Source organism: Ursus americanus, chromosome 3 (assembly GCF_024610735.1).
Source record: "Ursus americanus isolate L20-20 chromosome 3, mUrsAme1.1.p, whole genome shotgun sequence".
Classification (NCBI taxonomy): domain Eukaryota; kingdom Metazoa; phylum Chordata; class Mammalia; order Carnivora; family Ursidae; genus Ursus; species Ursus americanus.
Genome location: NC_142129.1, coordinates 20,840,002 through 20,856,440, shown reverse-complemented (window position 1 = coordinate 20,856,440; position 16,439 = coordinate 20,840,002). Strand labels below are relative to the sequence as shown.

Genomic DNA, 16,439 nt, shown 5'->3' with positions numbered 1-16,439 from the left:
GGAGGCCAGAGTATATGAATTATAGGCCTGGCCCAGCTGAGCTGGGGAGCCCTGGGCCTCACACTGCTCTAGGGTAGATAAGGATGGATCAAAGGGGCCAAACCCTCCTACACCCCTATGTCAGGATCCACCACCCAGTGGCTGGAGTGACAAGAGAGATAATATATATACAAGGAGGGGAATTCGTGTTTCCTTTTGAAGTCATTTGCACAAGCATCTTGTGTGTGAAGCGGTCCATGCACATCTGCTGCACAGCCCCCCACTGTTCTGGTGTTAGGTCTCACACACACACACACACACACACACACACACACACACACACACACACTGACCCAGATCCTCCTATTAGGCCTGTCCTGTGTCCTTTCTGGTTTATCCCTTGGAGCCCAGGTTGGCTTGAAATGAACATCGACAGCAGCTTCTGTGAGCCTCAGTAAGACCCCTGGGGGGCTCTTTGCCCACCCATGCCAGTCTTGGGGTCAGCAGACACTTTGTTATAGCCTTTAATCTAACCTAAGTCCTGGAGGAAGAGTGGATTTTCCTGGAGGTTTTGTGGAGGTCAGGAAGAGGGCATTTCACACATCCATCCCCCAGCGACACTTCCCTGCCTAGTAGACAGCCTGGCCCACTCCGTATCCTCGTTCCTCAGTGCTGGCTGCCAGCACCCTCTTCCCGTTCTGTTCCTTATTCAGGCTCTAAAAACCCCTCTGTTGTCCAATGCAATGGGGCCTTTCCCAGGTCCTTCCCTCAGGCCTCCTCGGGGTTTCCCTGCAGCCTGCAGACTGCAGCTTTCACCCAGCACAGACTCAGAGCATCTCAGCCAGCGGCTGCCATACGAATAGCTATGCTGTGACTGCCTTCTTAAATCTGCCCAGGCTGCATCTTGCCTGCTTCATTCCTGCCCCCCAACTCCTTTTTATTAAAAAAAAAAAAAAAAAAAAAGTTTTCCTTTTTTTCTTTCTTTTTTCTTATTTTTATTATATTAGTAATCTCTGCTCCCAGTGTGAGGCTCGAACTCATGACCCCGAGGTCAAGAGTCATATGCTCTACTGACTGAGCCAGTCAGGTGCCCCCCTCCTCCAACCACTCCTAAAGCAGTGAAGAGTTTAATTGTGGGGTGTGCAGTCCCCATTGCAGGGTGCAGGGCCCAGCTGGGTGGGTGGCTGTCCAAGTTCCTGCGTGCCCTGGGGTATTTCCAAAGCTCAGGGCTGGGGTCTTTGTCTCCTCTCAGGATCCAGGAACTCATCCCCGCCTCCCCCAAACCCTAACAGTCTTTCCTTCCTCCAAACAAAGAACCCTTTTGATCTTTATCACTCTCTTGGAACATAATGCCAAATGTCTTTGGTAATAAAAATAAGATTATCAGCAAACACTCAGAGAGCACTTACTATGTTCTAGGTACTATTTTGAGCACTTCGTAGTTATTAGTTCATTAAATTACAGTAGTTGGGGTGGGGGTGCTCTGTCTAATTTCTTTAATTATATAGTGAAGTCCTCAAGGGCGGAGACTGAGGTGACACATCTTTGTATCCCCCAAATTCCTTGCACTCCAGGAATGTTTGCTGACTGACTCAGTCTTGGGAGGTGCCGTCCCATCCTGGTTACTCACTTTCCCTTTCTCTTCAGATGGAGCTAGGATTTCCTTTCTTATTCCCTCCGGGTAATGGAAAGTGATAACAGTGACCTGGGGAGGCTTTGGGGTCATTGGGACTTTCTTCTTCTGACTGCAGGTGGAACACCTTGCCCATCAAGGAACGCACCTGCCAGAAAGGAGCAGAGGAAGACATAGGTGGGCTTTCTTTATTTTATTTTTTTTAAGATTTTATTTATTTATTTGACAGAGATAGAGAGAGCCAGTGAAAGAGGGAACACAAGCAGGGGGAGTGGGAGAGGAAGAAGCAGGCTCATAGCAGAGGAGACTGATGTGGGGCTCGATCCCACAACGCCGGGATCACGCCCTGAGCCGAAGGCAGACACTTAACCGCTGTGCCACCCAGGCGCCCCCATAGGTGGGCTTTCTGAGCAGGAGTGGAGAGAGGCACCCTTTGTGTATGTGTTCAGGTAGTTGTCTCTGGAGGGTGGATTGTGGATAATTTTGGTTTTCTGCATTTTCTACCATGAGCAAACACTACTTTCACACTCTCAAAAGAGGAATTAGAAATGTAAAAAATGAAAGGTTTATTGAGTATTTTGTTGAGTAATGACTATTGAAGTAAGTTTTAAAGGATGAATACAGAAGCCCCAGAAGCTGGGCTGGCATTCAGCGGGCATCCATCCTGTTGGCCAGTGCCTTGTTTTCATGGACCAGTACCTGTGCCACACCCATTAATAAATATTTTAATATTTCCCCTGCCCAGAAGTCGTATCTCTTCTTTGGATAGGAGGAAGACTGTATTCTGGAGTCACTTTCCTTTCCCAGGCCAGCAACCCCAGTCTAATGATGGTCGATGTTGGTCTCTTTGCTTCCTCTAAAGATGGCTGCAGGAGGGGATTCTACCACCTCTTCCCTGGCTTACCTGCTTTCACCTCTCAGCCTAGAATAAGCAGTTTTTGGCTCCAAGCTGGTGTCCACACTCTAGAGCAGAGATCCTCAGCCTTGGCTGCATGTTTAGAAAATGCCAAGGTCAGTCCCATCCCATCCCACTCAAATCAGAACCTCTGGGGTGAGCCCTCAACAGGGGAAATTTTTAGGTTCTCCAGATGTCTCTGATGTGGAGCGAGGGTTGAGGACTACTGAGGCAGATGCAGAAAGTTCCCCAGTGTGGACAGAGGGGCCAGCGTGGATTTGCTTTCCTGCACTAGGTGCTACGGAGGAGGACATGCAGACGGCTGCACACAGAGGTGCCTGCCTGCCCTCTGAGGGCCTGTAGTTGATCACAAGGTTGGTGAGCAAGCTAGAACCTGTGCGCAGAGAGGCGGAAACACTCAGTGTGATGCCCGTTGTGTGCAGCCCGTGCCAGTTCAGACACGGCTGTTGAAAATGCTGAGGAAGGAGGCAGTTCTTCCTGGAAGAAGTTCTAGAGGCAGTTTTTGTGGGGGGAACGTGCCGTCACAATGGTGCACTGACTCTTGTCCTTTCTAAGGGTTTTCTCTCAGGCTCCTTATCTGATGAAGCAGCTTCTTTGTAACTCTGGCCCACGCTGGGTGTGGCTGGCCACTCTTCAGTCACTGCCCCAGCTCTCCAGGACACCCCGGCAGGACTAGGCTCCGACAGATAAGAACCGTGCTTGTTAGCACAGCTGTGCTCTGCAACACCCAGTGTTGTTTTCAAACGTAGGGAGATTTGGGTGCGGAAGTGTGGCTATATCCACCCAACTTCAGAGTTGGGCTTGGTTCCAAATTAAAGGAAATTTAGTCAGTTTTCCCAGACACAGGGACAAAAATAGAGTTGACAGGAACCTCAGAGGGTCTGCTGAAGTACCAGGGTTACACCTAGAAAAATCAACTGGCTCTTTGGTCTAGATACTGTCAAATGGCCAGATCAGACTTGAACTTTTAGCGTCAGCAATTACCCCTGGAATCTGTCCATACAGGTTCTTCAGAGACAGTGCTCTAAAGGTGATGGTGATTTTGTTTCTTCTGCTGTTAACAGTCCTAGAGGTCTCTGTGTTTCTGGGGCCCCTTTGGCCAATAACCTGGATTCTGGGGTTTATGAGGTTCAGATATACTACGTGTATGGTCAAGGAAGTTGTCCCTGAAGGGGAAGGAACTGGATGGCATAACTCACGTTTGGATAGATTGATGATTTGTTATGTCCAGCTTGGATTTTGTCTCCAGTATGTGTGTCCTATGTAAGCTCATACTGCAGAATGGGGCCTCCAGCGAGAACTGGTTCTGCCTGGACATCCCCAGCAGGGCTATGCTAAGCCATTGTTGACATCACCGCTGTCCTTCTTCACACTCTGGAAGACGTACTCCTTTTTCCTGCTGTTTCACAAACTCAGCTCTAAGGGCTTTATACACCGAGGCAGGGCGGCGGTCTCCAGCTCATCATGGGCCTTTCAGACTCTCCTACTTGAGCCAGTTTCCCAGCATCTGACACATGGAGGTCATGCTGCTGTTGAGCAGCAGAATTGAGCCTGAAATTCAAATCTTTGGATCCCCACCCTGTCCCCTATGTGGTGAGGCAGCCATGCCCAGAGACTCCAGAAACTGACGTGGCATAAAGCAGGAAGTGTATAATCAGGGTTGGAAAAGGACAACAGAAGTCCCACATCCCCATACATTTGTCATTGTGCCCATGCTGTATGTGGCCTAGCCGGGCCACAGGTGGTCCCTGCAGACAATACAAATATCCTCATCCCATGGGAAGGTTTCACAGAGCTCCGGGCTCCCGGTTGTATTGATGGTAGAGAAAGGGTGTAAGACGGCAGGGCTGAACTCATTTTCCCTTAAAATTAGAAATGCAGCTTGGAAGTGGCTGAGGTGAATGATTTGACCTCTCTGAGCTTTATTTCCTCATCTGTAAAGTGGGAACAAGAAAGGGACCTACCACACAGGGTGTGGCGGAGGATCAACCGAGATGCTATTTACAAAGTGCTCAGAGAGCACAGCATATGGGAAGCTTACTAAGGCTCAGAAACCATTTTTCCTAAAGGGTGCTCCTTCTGAGCCAGCCTTCCTTCTTCCTTTCCCTTTTCCATCTCCTCACAGCCTGTGTGGATGGGTGTGGGATGACTCTGTCTCTTTGAGACAAGCTGTCCCCAGGGGAAGTGACTTGTCCCTGAGACATGCAGTGAGTCAACAGCTTGGGGGTCCTGGAGCCCGCACCTCCCTGCTGGCTGGGCTGCCGCTAGGGCACTGAGTTTCTGCCTTCCACAGGCTAGCCTGGGGCCCTGCCTCCCATCTTGCTGCAGTCCCCTGCCGGAAACCCTGCCCCATTGTCCCAGGCAGCCTGGGCCTGGGGAGCCCAGCTGCTGCTGGGCTGACAGTTTCCTTTCGTGGCTGAGATAACTTTGGGAGATGTCTATCAGGTTCAGGGAAAGGGTGGAGGGCCTGAGTGAGCCCTTTGCTGCCCTGAGATATCTGGCAGGCCCTACATAGAGAGGAGCTCATTTAATCTCACAGCCTGCCCTCTGCCACTTTCTCCCTTCCTCCTTCCCCCCTCCTCTTCTCCCCTCATTCTCACCCCTACCTCTCAAGGCTTTGATGAGTTTCTGGGAAGCTTGGTTGGAGTCCGGACAATCCTCATTAACTCTTTCAGTGCTGTCAGTGCTGTGGTTAGGGAAGGCAGAAAAGTACCTGGGCCAGGGGAGGGGAGGTGTGGGTTGGTAGGGATGGTCCAGTGGCTCTAGTTTTGTCCCAGGAAAAAGCTTCAAGAAGCTTTTTAAGTCCAGGCTCTATCATGGATTAGCTCAGTGAGCTTGGGAAACTTAAAGTTTCTTCTCTGGGCCCTGGGTTTCTCATCTGTTAAACGGGGATGAAAATGCCATATGCGTAAGGTGGCCACAAGGAGTAAAAGATCTAACACATGTAGGGAACCTATCAGAGGGTCTGGCACAAGGAGACTAGCATGATGGTTATTTCTGTGCTGCCATGTGGTAGGTGGCCTTGTGACATCAGTGAATAGGAACTCTCACCACCTCATCCTTTACTGGAAACGGCAGCTATTGTGATAGTAAATCAGATGGGTCATCTTGGCATGGAAGGAAAAACATTTCATTCATTCATTCATTCATTCATTCATTCAGTAAATACCTATTGATTGAAAGCTTACTATGTACTAGGCACTGTTCAAGCATCTTGGGAAACAACAGTGAGGAAGACAGTCCCTGTCCTCAGAGTGAATGAATGTGCAGGGCTGGCGCTGGGGCCTGGGGCTTGGGGTGGGGGTGGTTGGGGAGGTGGGAACAGATAATAGATTAGCAAAACATAAAAATATAATTTCACGTAGAGTTGGGTGCTTTGAAGAAAATGGAAATAGAATAAAAGGTTAGATGGTGGTGGGCTGCGTGCGTGCTATTTTAATTAGGGCAGGTAGGGAAGGCCTTTCTAAGGAGGTGATCTTTGAGCAATATTTGAATGAAATGAAGGAATGAGAACATGTGGCAGGAGTGTTTTCCAGTCATTGAGAACAGCAAATTTGGAGGCCCTGAGGTAGAGACTCAGCTTGGCAGGCAAGACCATGAAGACCGGAGAAGATGAGGTGAAGGGAGAGAGGGTGCATAGGAGCTGTGGGTACACTTGGGGCTGGGGAGCCCCTCTGTCCTGAGGGCTGCGACCTCTTTCCCTCCACAGGTGGGCTGTTGCCTGTGTGTGGAGGGGGTTCCAGGGAGCAGCAGGAGGCTGACTGACCATGGTGGACAGCATATTTATTTTAATTAGGGTGATGGCAGGCAGCTGTCACTGGTTTCTTTTATTTATTTATTTTGTCCCTGGTTTCTGATGGAACTTTCTGGTGCTATTTGCTGATGCCAGAGGTAATCCTGAGTTCTGAAAACACAGCAGGGCCCAGCTGCTCCCTTTGGGCCAATCCTGGTTTGGGACGAGCTCACCAGTGTAAGGGAAACAGCAGGCAGCCAGGGCAGTGCCCTCCACGTGATACTGCTCCAAGCTTTGTGTGCCAGCCTAGAGCCCTCATTAGGACCATAATCCACGAGAAGAAGGTCACCTCAGTGCCCACGTCGAACCCACTGCTTAACTAACTGACTGATATTTTCTTTCGTGCTCACTCAGACCATTTCAAAGCAACAAATATTTCCTGGGACTGAGCACTGTGGGTAGTCGTGGGTATGGTGTGCTGGCTGACAGCTGTTCTGATGGGTTTTTACATATGTAACTTAAAATCTCTAAAACCCCATCAGAGTGGGATGAACAAAAGATGTTCTCTGTCCTCAAAGAGCGTGCACCTTGTCAAACCACCCAGCCGACTGTCCAGTGCGCCTGGGTGAAGTGCTGTTCCTGACAACCGCATAAGCCAAGCACCAAGGCACAGAGTACATCAAAAATCAGCTTCCCCGGTATTTAGCTCCCTGAGCTAAAACCACACGTTGCCTGCCTCCTCTGCCCCTACTCACCCAGGAAGACCCATTTCCAAAGCCTGTAGTGTTTTTCATTCATTTCTTCTGGGTCTGTTCACCTCTGCAAAACTGGTGCTTGGGCTGGCTTGCCAACCCTTGCCCTCCAAGGACCTCTTCTTGCATATACCTCAGGGCCTTTTGGGGTTTTCATTCCTCGGATCCCCCATTCATACTGCTCCCTCCATCTCCCTACAGAACTTCATGATACAACATTTGGCTTCCTGGACTTCTCTGTTCACTTCTGGCCTATTCCTTCCTCCTGTCAGTATTCCTCTTCCTGCCCATCCCTACTCTTGTTCTGTTCCAGGGTCTCCTTGTAAAGCCCCTTGGTCTCATGGGACTGTCATGGCCACTGTTTTGCTGATGCCACCTTGTGCTTTTAGGCTCCAGCCTTCTTTGGGCTCCCAGTGGCCTCCTGGGATCCCCTACCCTGTTCAGCACCTCAGCTCCCCCTTTTGAGCTCTGATGAAGTAAAGTGACCTTGTGCTCTCTCAGCCAGCTGGGGCAAGGAAAGAGCAAGGGTGGCAGTGGAACACGCCATGGGGTTTTAGAGTCTCCCAGTTGCAGGGCTGGGTGGAATGCCCCTGCGATAACCCCCAGGCCAGGCAGACCCAGGATTTCTGTGATGGGCCTGGACAGGGAAGGGGGTGGGCAGTGACTAAAATTAGAGCCTGGATTCATTCTGGGTCATCCACGGAAAGTGTGGTAGTGTGGAGCAGGGTGGACCATCATTTCCCTGATCTCATCCAGTGTCTGTTTTCCTTTGTCTCTCTAGGGCAGGGCTATCCCATCTGCCCTTTATCAGGGCCTGCTCACACCGGGAAGGCTATGGGCTGCCCCTTTTCCTGTCTATTTTCTCAACCTGGGTCCTGGGGGCCAGCGGGGTAGGATTGGACCATTCCCTAAGAGTAGGGACTCATCAGGAAGCCCATTGTGGCTGAGGGTGTGTACTAGGGGGTGGTCCCTAACTTCCCTTTGAGACTCCTTGAGTTGGACAGTGACTCACGCAGAATAATGACGTGATCACAGGAGCATGCGTGGGACTGACAGCCAGGTCTTCGGGGTGTGTGGTGCCCTGGGACCGTTAGGAATGACTCTCAGAGGGTTGACCCTCTTGATGGACCCTGATAGACCCACCCTGTGTGGCAGAGTCTGGAGGAGGGTGCTGGATACAAAAGTACCAGAGACAGAGGGAGAGAGGGGGAGGATGGCAAGCCCGGAACAATAGGGGACCAGTGAAAAGTGCTTGCAAAGTACCGTAAAGGTAAATTTGCGTGGTGTAGCCAGCTCTTCCTGCATGCTGATAGGAGGCAGAGGAGAGGCTCTGAGTAGAGAAGTAGCAGCCATCCACATGCATTCACCTCCTCAGGGCACAGATGAGGAAACCGAGACCCATTGAGGGAAGTGAGGGGTTTGGCTTGTGATCACCCAGCTATAGAGAGATGGATGGCCCTGCAGCTAAGATCCTGGGGTCAGGGCTCTTTCCACCCACTTTCAGACACTTCTTGAACTGGAAAGCTGAGAGTGGGGTTTCCTGATGGGGGACACTGAGGCTACAGCAGGAGACAGCAAGCAGAGACTCATGGACAACCTGGAATGTCCTTATCTCTCTCTTAGCTTCTGTGTTGACCTATCTTGTCTTGTTTGTCACCACTCCTGGCCCCTCTCTTGTCCCTCTCTTCTCCCCCATCCCCTAGTGAGCCACGGTGATGCTGGCAGGGCGCCTGCATCTTTCCTGATCTGAACTGGTTTTGTTTTGCAGTCGCCAAACAGAGATTGAGGGAGCAGAGTGATGAGCAGATGAACCACAGGACAAGGCATCAAGGCTTCTACCCTCGAAAGGTGTGGTACCCTCAAATCTTCATGGAATGGCTAGCATGTGCTGGGTTCTGGGCTAAGTACTGAGTTACAAATATAGGGGAGACATGATCCCTGCCTTCAGCTCACTCTTTAGTGGGGGAGTCTGACAAATATACAAATACCTCAAGTATTAAAGAGAATATGTGAGTACTCCAAAGGTGACATAGGCAGTGTGTGGTGGCAGGAATCCGTTTAGTTCCCCTTTCTCTTTCCCTACCTCCTTCCCTCCCCTCCTTCTTTCTGCAGTCCTGAATGTATCTGTTAAGCACTAAGCCTTAATTTCCCGCTTCTTGCCAGATACTTCACTCGGATGTCCCACAGCCATCCCCACTCAACGTGACCCACACATGTCACTCTTTTCTTTCCTATTCCCACTTCTCTGCATTTCCTATCTCAGGTAAGAGCATTGCTCTGTCATCCCAGCTACAAACCTCTGGTGGTGTTTTCACCTCCTGCCTCTTCCTTATACACACATGTGGTATCAGATGTGTGAGGACCCACCTCCAAAACTCTTTCCAGCCCGCCTGGCACTTATCTGTCCATATGACCGTGATTGCCACGGGCTCTCCTCTGTCCCAGACCCCCGAAGGGCTCTCCTGCCATGACCCCACTTCCCTACTTTAATGCATAGCGCTTCTGGGAATGTTCCTTAGACACAAATCAGATAACTCATTTGATAGCATGATATTGGAATCATTATGTGCCAGGCACCATTCTGAGTGGTTAATATAAATATTAACTCATTTAGTCCTCCTATTAATCATGTGAGGTATATGTGATTTTGACCATATCTCATTGACTTGAAGATTGTAAGATGCATCTTATTTTTGTAGCACCAAGAAAAATTATGACACAGTCCTTTGTTTAAAAAAAATATTTTATTTATTTGGGAGAGAGACAGGAGAGAGAGCGCATGAGGTAGGGGGAGGGCAGAGGGAGAAGCAGACTCCCTACGGAGCAGGGAGCCTGACCCCGGGCTGGGGGGAAGGGCTCAAACCCAGGACCCAGGGATTGTGACCTGAGCTGAAGGCAGATGCCTAACTGACTGAGCCACCTAGGCGCCCTGGCACAATCCTTTCTTATCATTTCAAATTTTTATTATATAGTTAATGAAGGAGCTCTTTTAGACTTGTTTAGACATAAGTTTTCAAAATCATATATTTACCTTATGCATACTTAAGTTCATAAATGAAGTAAATGAGTGTAGGTATTTTTGAAATTTTCTCATCTTCAGAGGTCCACCCTTCTGAATTATTTTAAAACTCTGAGTCCTCAGTATCTATGTTTTCTCCCCATAATATTCTCTGTGCCATTAACAGTGATGCAGTATTTCTTACAAGTGTGGATTTTTCTCCCAAACAGCTGGCATTGATTCTGCAGCATTTGCTATGCATGCACAGCTGATGTCACTTTGTCATTCTTGCCACCTAGCCAGTGATACTCAGATGATTTTACACAATTACATCTTGTGATTGATGAAACTCATTATCCCATTTAACAGATAAGAAAGCTGAGGTGCACAGAGGTTGAGCATCTTTCCCAGGGCCACATAATAAGTGGCAGAGCTGGGACTTGAACCTAGGCAGTCAGCCTCTGGGATCTGTGCTGTACTAGAAAACCTTTGCTAGAAACCCATTTCCTGGAGCAGATGGAATCCAGACTCTCGTCACAACACTCAAGTCCTCTGTGACCTGGCTCTGCTTTTTTTCTAGACTCATCAGCTCTCAAGTAGCTCGTGCTCTAGCTGCTCTGGCCTGCTCCCAGACAGGCCTGACATAGCCTGGGCTCGCACTCACGTGCCCACACTAGAAGATAGTTCGGATCCCACTCAGAGGTGAAGGCTCACGGCTCCAGTGCCATGTCCTTTGGGACACTTGCCTTGACCCCTGGCTGGTGCTCTCACAGAATTTAGTTTGTTAGAGCCCTGCCTTCCATGTGTGGTGGTGGCTCCTCTGAAAGCCTGGGGGCTCCTTGGGGTCAGGGACCTACTTCCTCCTCAGTGCCCCCTTCTCAGCACAGTGCTCCATCTGTGGACTTGACTATACCAACCTTCCTTCCTTGCACCTGGACTGACGGGAAGTCTGATGGTTTGAGATGTATTTGGGAGCTCTGGGATGTTTATAGTTGCCACTTGAACATTGACCAGCTGGGAACTCACTGTTCATATAAGTAATATCCTGTCCATGGGGGTGTGTTCCTAACGTCATCCTGAGTTGTTGGAAAACACCTGATTTGGCATGTTCCAACCGAGAACACCTCCCTCAAAATCTCTCTAACTTACTGACTCATGAGACACAATGACTCAGGCACTGCTGCTGGAGAACTCACGGGTGTATGGGGGTGCGCGTGCATGCGGTCGTATACACACAGGGCTGGGCAGAAGTGTTGGTGGATGGGCCTCCTTCTTTTCTGCTAAAATCTCATTTCCTGTGGCTGATGGATTCCAGGGAGGCTCCAGGACCCTCTGTTCCCAGGTCCTGCCCAGGGGCTGGGAGCCAGCTGCCCCAGGGGGAGATACTCAGGCCAGCTAGCTTGGCAGTCTCACCGTCCTCCTCCACGGAGGGGGATGGCAAAAGCCCATGTGGGAGAAGAGGAGGAGGAATGTTTCAGGCCTGCTCAGTTATTAAAGACATCTCAAGATAATGAGGCATGGGGAAGAACAAAGAGACGGAAAAGCAGCAAATTAAAAAACACCACCTTCTGCGCTTTGACCTTCGGGCCCGGGCAGAGGCATTTGGCAGATATTCAGCTGTTTGTAAGAGGGAATTTCTGGCTTCATCAGGCTGGAGGGTGTCCATGAGGATATAGGAAATGCCACCCTGGCTTAGGTCTGTGGTCTGCTAAGCCGAGGGGAGCACCCTGAATTTGTGGGTGATCATTCTCCCTGATGCCACCCCTAGGATCAGGGAATTATCCTCCAAATTCCATTTTGCTCTTAATATTCCACTATGGATAAATCCTAAATTTCTGCTACCAATTTATATGCCTCCCTAGAACTGTCTCTTCAGAGTATCGATTATTCAAATGGTGTTTTCTTTCCTGTTCTTACCTCTTACTAAGCTTTCTGCTGGTGCCCTGGAATTTGGAGAACTGGCTAGCCATTTCATTGATCATAACTATCCTTGTTTAGACAGACTAAATTAAAAAAAATGTGTGTGTATATATACATACATATATGTATGTATATATACACAATTTTATTAAGCCGCATTGCATCTGTGCTTTATTTTTTAAAAAAGATTTATTTATTTGTCAGAGAGAGAAAGAGAGAGAGAGAGAGCGCATAAGCAAGGGCAGCTACAGACAGAGGGAGAAGCAAGCTCCCTGTCGAGCATGGAGCCCAATGTGGGACTCTAGCGCAGGACCCTGGGATCATGACCTGAGCCAAAGGTGGAGGCTTAACCAACTGAGCTACCAGGCATCCCTGCCTCTGTGCTTTAAATTAAATTTTACATTTGATGTCAAGCCACTTCCCTTCATCCTTGAGAGAGGGTTCTGTAATGGAGCTGGGGAAATAATATTTTTAGGTATTAAGTCTTTCAGAAGAGCTGAATTATGTTGAGTTATGAGTCCCTGGCAGACACACAAAATCAGAACCGTTTTCTATTGGTGGCACACCTGCACACACAGTGGTTTCTGTGGGGGGCACACCTGCAAACATGGCTCACAGACATCAGCCTTGCTCCTGCCTCCTTCCCTGAACGACCATCACTTCCTCCTCCCACCACCCAACATTTAGTAAAGGGACAGGACACCAACCCAGGACCTGGCAAGACCAAGGAAATCTTTAAGAGAAAAGAACTCTCTGACGTCCCCTTTGCCAAAGTGATTATAGATGAAAACGTGCCCAGGGACAGGGCCGGGTGTTCTTGAGAAATGGTAAAGGTCAGCTTCTAACTGGTTTCTTGGGCTGTCCTGGGGCTTAAGATTGATGGCAGCTGCTGCTGGAAGCGGGTGCTTTGAGGACCTCTGTGTTCTCCTGCCAGAGGCCTCTGGTTGAGCCTTTTCACAGAGAAAGTTTAGGGTGGCTTTGGGTTGGCGTCCTTCTCTCCTGTCAGTCAGGAGCTGCTATAGGTGGGAGAGGGGTCTAGGGCTGTCATAGGTGCTCACCAAAATGAGGAAATAAACTTCGTATAGTTTGGTCTTGGCCTCTGTCCTGACTGATGTGACCTTGAACTACCGGAAGTGGGGGATAAGGATCAGCAAGGAGCATGTGGGAAGTGGGCCTCCCCAGCCCAGAGTTGGCAGTGGTCTTACCAGCCCAGGGCTTGGGGTTTGGACGTGATGGAGATAAAAGCACAGCAGTGCTTGAGGCTGCGGGGAGGCCTTAGGAGCAGGCTCTAGGGGGGTGGGGGGGGCTCCTGGGAGCAGAGCTGAGGGGAAGCCCAGCTCCGTGGTGACACACAGGCACATCTGTCTCTTCGAGGCCTGAGAGGCGGCTCCTGGAAAGGTTGTGTCCAACAGGGCAGACCCTGGTGACAAAAGACCTTGCTCCTATATGAACTCAGAGACTGGAAGACCCTTTGATGCAGGGTGAGGGCCGAATCAGTGGGAGTCAGAAGGAAGAATGGTGGGAGGGGCCTGAGAACCTGAGGAAAGAGGTGTGGGAGAAATCTGGAAGCAACGGTTGGATACATTGAACTTGAGCTTCGAGTGGGAGCTGCCTTCAGCCTGCCACAGCGCCTGCTGGGGGCATGCCTCTCTGGTCCTGGAGGATCAGGACCTTGCATGGCAGAGCATTTTGGAGCTGGGAGGAAACCTGGAGGACACTTATCACCTCCTCAGTTTAGAGTTGGGGAAACTGAGACCCAGAGAGAGAAGTGACCTTCTTCTTTTTTTTTTTTTTTTTTAAGATTTTTATTTATTTACCTGGGAGAGAGACAGAGAGAGAGAGCAAGTGAGAGAAAGAGAGCACGAGTTGGGGAGAGGGGCAGAGGAAGAGGGAGAAGCAGACTCCTTACTGGGCAGGAAGCCTGACATGAGACTCTATCCCAGGATCCCAGGACCATAACAAAGCCAAAGGCAGATGCCCAACTGACTGAGCCACCCAGGTGCTCCATTCTTTTTTAAAAAGATTTTATTTATTTATTAGAAAGAGAGGGAGAGAGAGCATGAACAGGGGAGAGGGGCAAAAGGAGAGGGAGAAGCAGACTCCCTGCTGCTAAGCAGGGAGCCTGACATAGGACTCGATCCCAGGACTCTGGGATCACAACCTGAGCTGAAGGCAGACGTTTGACCAACTGAGCCACCCATGCACCCCGAGGAGTGACCTTCTTAAGCCTAGGACCAAGGTTGCTGATCCTTGGGCTACTGCTTTTTCCATGGAACCATTTGATCTCAAAGGAGCTAGCCCACAGCAGCATCTCCTTACTAGCAGGCCACAGTCCCATCTGTGCCAGGACTCAGGTACCCCAGGCAAGGACAAGATCATTGTCTCCGGAAAGCTGCCATTGCAATGAACAATGAACATATGGCCACTTGGAGGGAAGGGGTGGCAGGTCACTCCTCTCTCCTAGAACAGAGAATTCCTAATGATTTAGTGTTTTAAGTTAAAGGAATGACTATCTAAAGGTGGAATTTCAGGCATTGGCCAGTATGTGTTCTTTCTCTGGTGGCTTCAAGTATCTGGCCAGTCCTGGGCTTCTGCACTGACAGTGACACAGGCCCTGGTGCTGTGGTATATAGCCTGTCCATTCAAGCTTCACACTTGACATGGCCACATCGGTGCAGGCTGGGGATCAGATTGACTTGGTCACATCTTAGGAAACAGAGAACAGGACACAAAACAGACATGCCACAGAGGCCTGGGAATCCTGCTGAGGGACTGACCCCTGAAGGGCAGCCTGAGGCTTGTGGAGAACAGCAGAGGGTTTGGGGAGAGCCTCAGATGAACCTGCTGACTGATTTCCTTGCCGTGGGCCCTGCGGGCTGCTCAGCATAAGCACTTAGAGGAGACCAGACAGATCCTCACTCCCTCAGAGCCGCCCTTATCACCCAGAGCAACACCAGAGCCGCTGAGAGCAGGTACCTGGAACCGCGGCCCCAGGTCACATTCTTTTCATAAGTGGAATAACACAATGGCCTTTTAAACTTCTTATTAATTGACTGTGTTGCAGAAAAAGCAGTCCATCCTCCACCCCCGGCCCCCTTCTTAGGGCCCTGTTTATGGTGCTGATGAGGCTGGGCTCTTGGCTGGGCTGACAGGAAGGGCAAAGCCCCACACCCCTTGCGAGCTCTCATGTGGGGGCTGTGGCTGGAGCTGCCTAATATCCAGCACTCTGCTGTTTAGAGAAACTTCAAGCAGACTTATGGGCTCCCCTGGTTCCTGGTACAACTTGGGGAGTGATGTCAAATAGTGTTGGTAAAGAGCCCTGGAATTCCAGCGGCCCCTTTCCCCCAGCCTGCCTTAGACATTTACTAGCCAGGTGATGCGCTTTGTCTTGGAAGGAGAAACATTGGCACCCCTAGAAAGGGGGCAACATGGCCCCAGTATTTCACAGCCAGAGGTTGGGCCGTCTTGGCAGGTAGAGCTCAGAGTGTCTGTGTAAGTTAGGGGAAGAAGACTATAAATTCAAATACATCTGCATAGCCAGCACTGGGTCTTGGCATTAGGCAGATGAGTCCCTCTAGATCAGCGTCAGGGACTGTATCAGCACTGGCATTTGGAAGAAGCAGCTCCAGCTCCAGGTCACCTCTCTGGTCCTACAGGTGCAGGATATTGGATGCTGTGAGGGTGGAAGATGAGGGGAAGATGGTGGGACTAGAGTGTGGGTGCTGGCTAGGAATGTCAGTTCTGCCTGTGTGGAATCCTGTTTGACCCCCACCTTCCAGGGTCCAGTGATAGTCCTTTCCTTCAGCTTTTCAGTCCTAAGGTTGTGACAGGTGCCCTGTTACCAGCCCTGGGCATAGCCCAATGTCTTCTGGTTCCTCTCTAACCTGCCCACCCCTTTGTAACTAGACCCTTTATTTAAAAACACTCCTACAGTCATCCTCATGTGAGAGTGCTGTTTGTTTCCTGCTGGGATACTGACTGATGCAAATGGCAGGACCAACAGATAAAAACGACCAGTGAGGCAGAACTGTACACACCTAGAGGCATGAGTGCTACAGGAGTTTGGGGCTGTGAAAGTTCAAGTGGCCTGGGACAGGCAGGGAGGACTTCACAAAGGTCTTGGGAGCTGGGACCTTGAAAGGTGGTGGGAACTGAGATGGCTCTGTGCGGCTCCTAGCATGGTGCCCAAAGAATTGGACAGGACTGAACTGGGATGCTTGATGATGCTTGGAATTCAGCAATAGTTGCCAACCCCTTCCCGGCCCGCGTCCCAGTGGGCCACTTGGATTGTTCAGGTGAAGGCAGCCCCTGTGCTGGGAGGTTTCCCCTCAGGGAGCCCCTGTGCCCTTCTCACAGGCTGTCAAGTAGCACAGTTGTGAGGGCACACATCTTAGCTCGCTGGTAGATTCTGCGTCAGGCATCCTTGCACACCCCCTCCCACCAGTGTCTAAAACTATGCTTTGCATAGAGCAAGGTCTAAATAAATATTTACTGACTGAATAAGTTAA

General features: G+C 50.1%; 1 long non-coding RNA gene across 9 annotated transcripts in view; it reads left to right on the top strand.

The window, feature by feature from the left end:
* Positions 1 to 1,619: 1,619 nt before the first annotated feature.
* The window catches only part of LOC123788940 (uncharacterized), a 450,302-nt gene continuing 435,482 nt past the window's right edge, over positions 1,620 to 16,439 (top strand). For all 9 annotated transcript variants that reach the window (XR_015723826.1, XR_015723824.1, XR_015723830.1 and 6 more), the window contains exons 1-2: positions 1,620 to 1,789; positions 8,782 to 8,861. This is a non-coding gene — a long non-coding RNA (uncharacterized LOC123788940). The remainder of the gene's footprint in view (positions 1,790 to 8,781; positions 8,862 to 16,439) is intronic.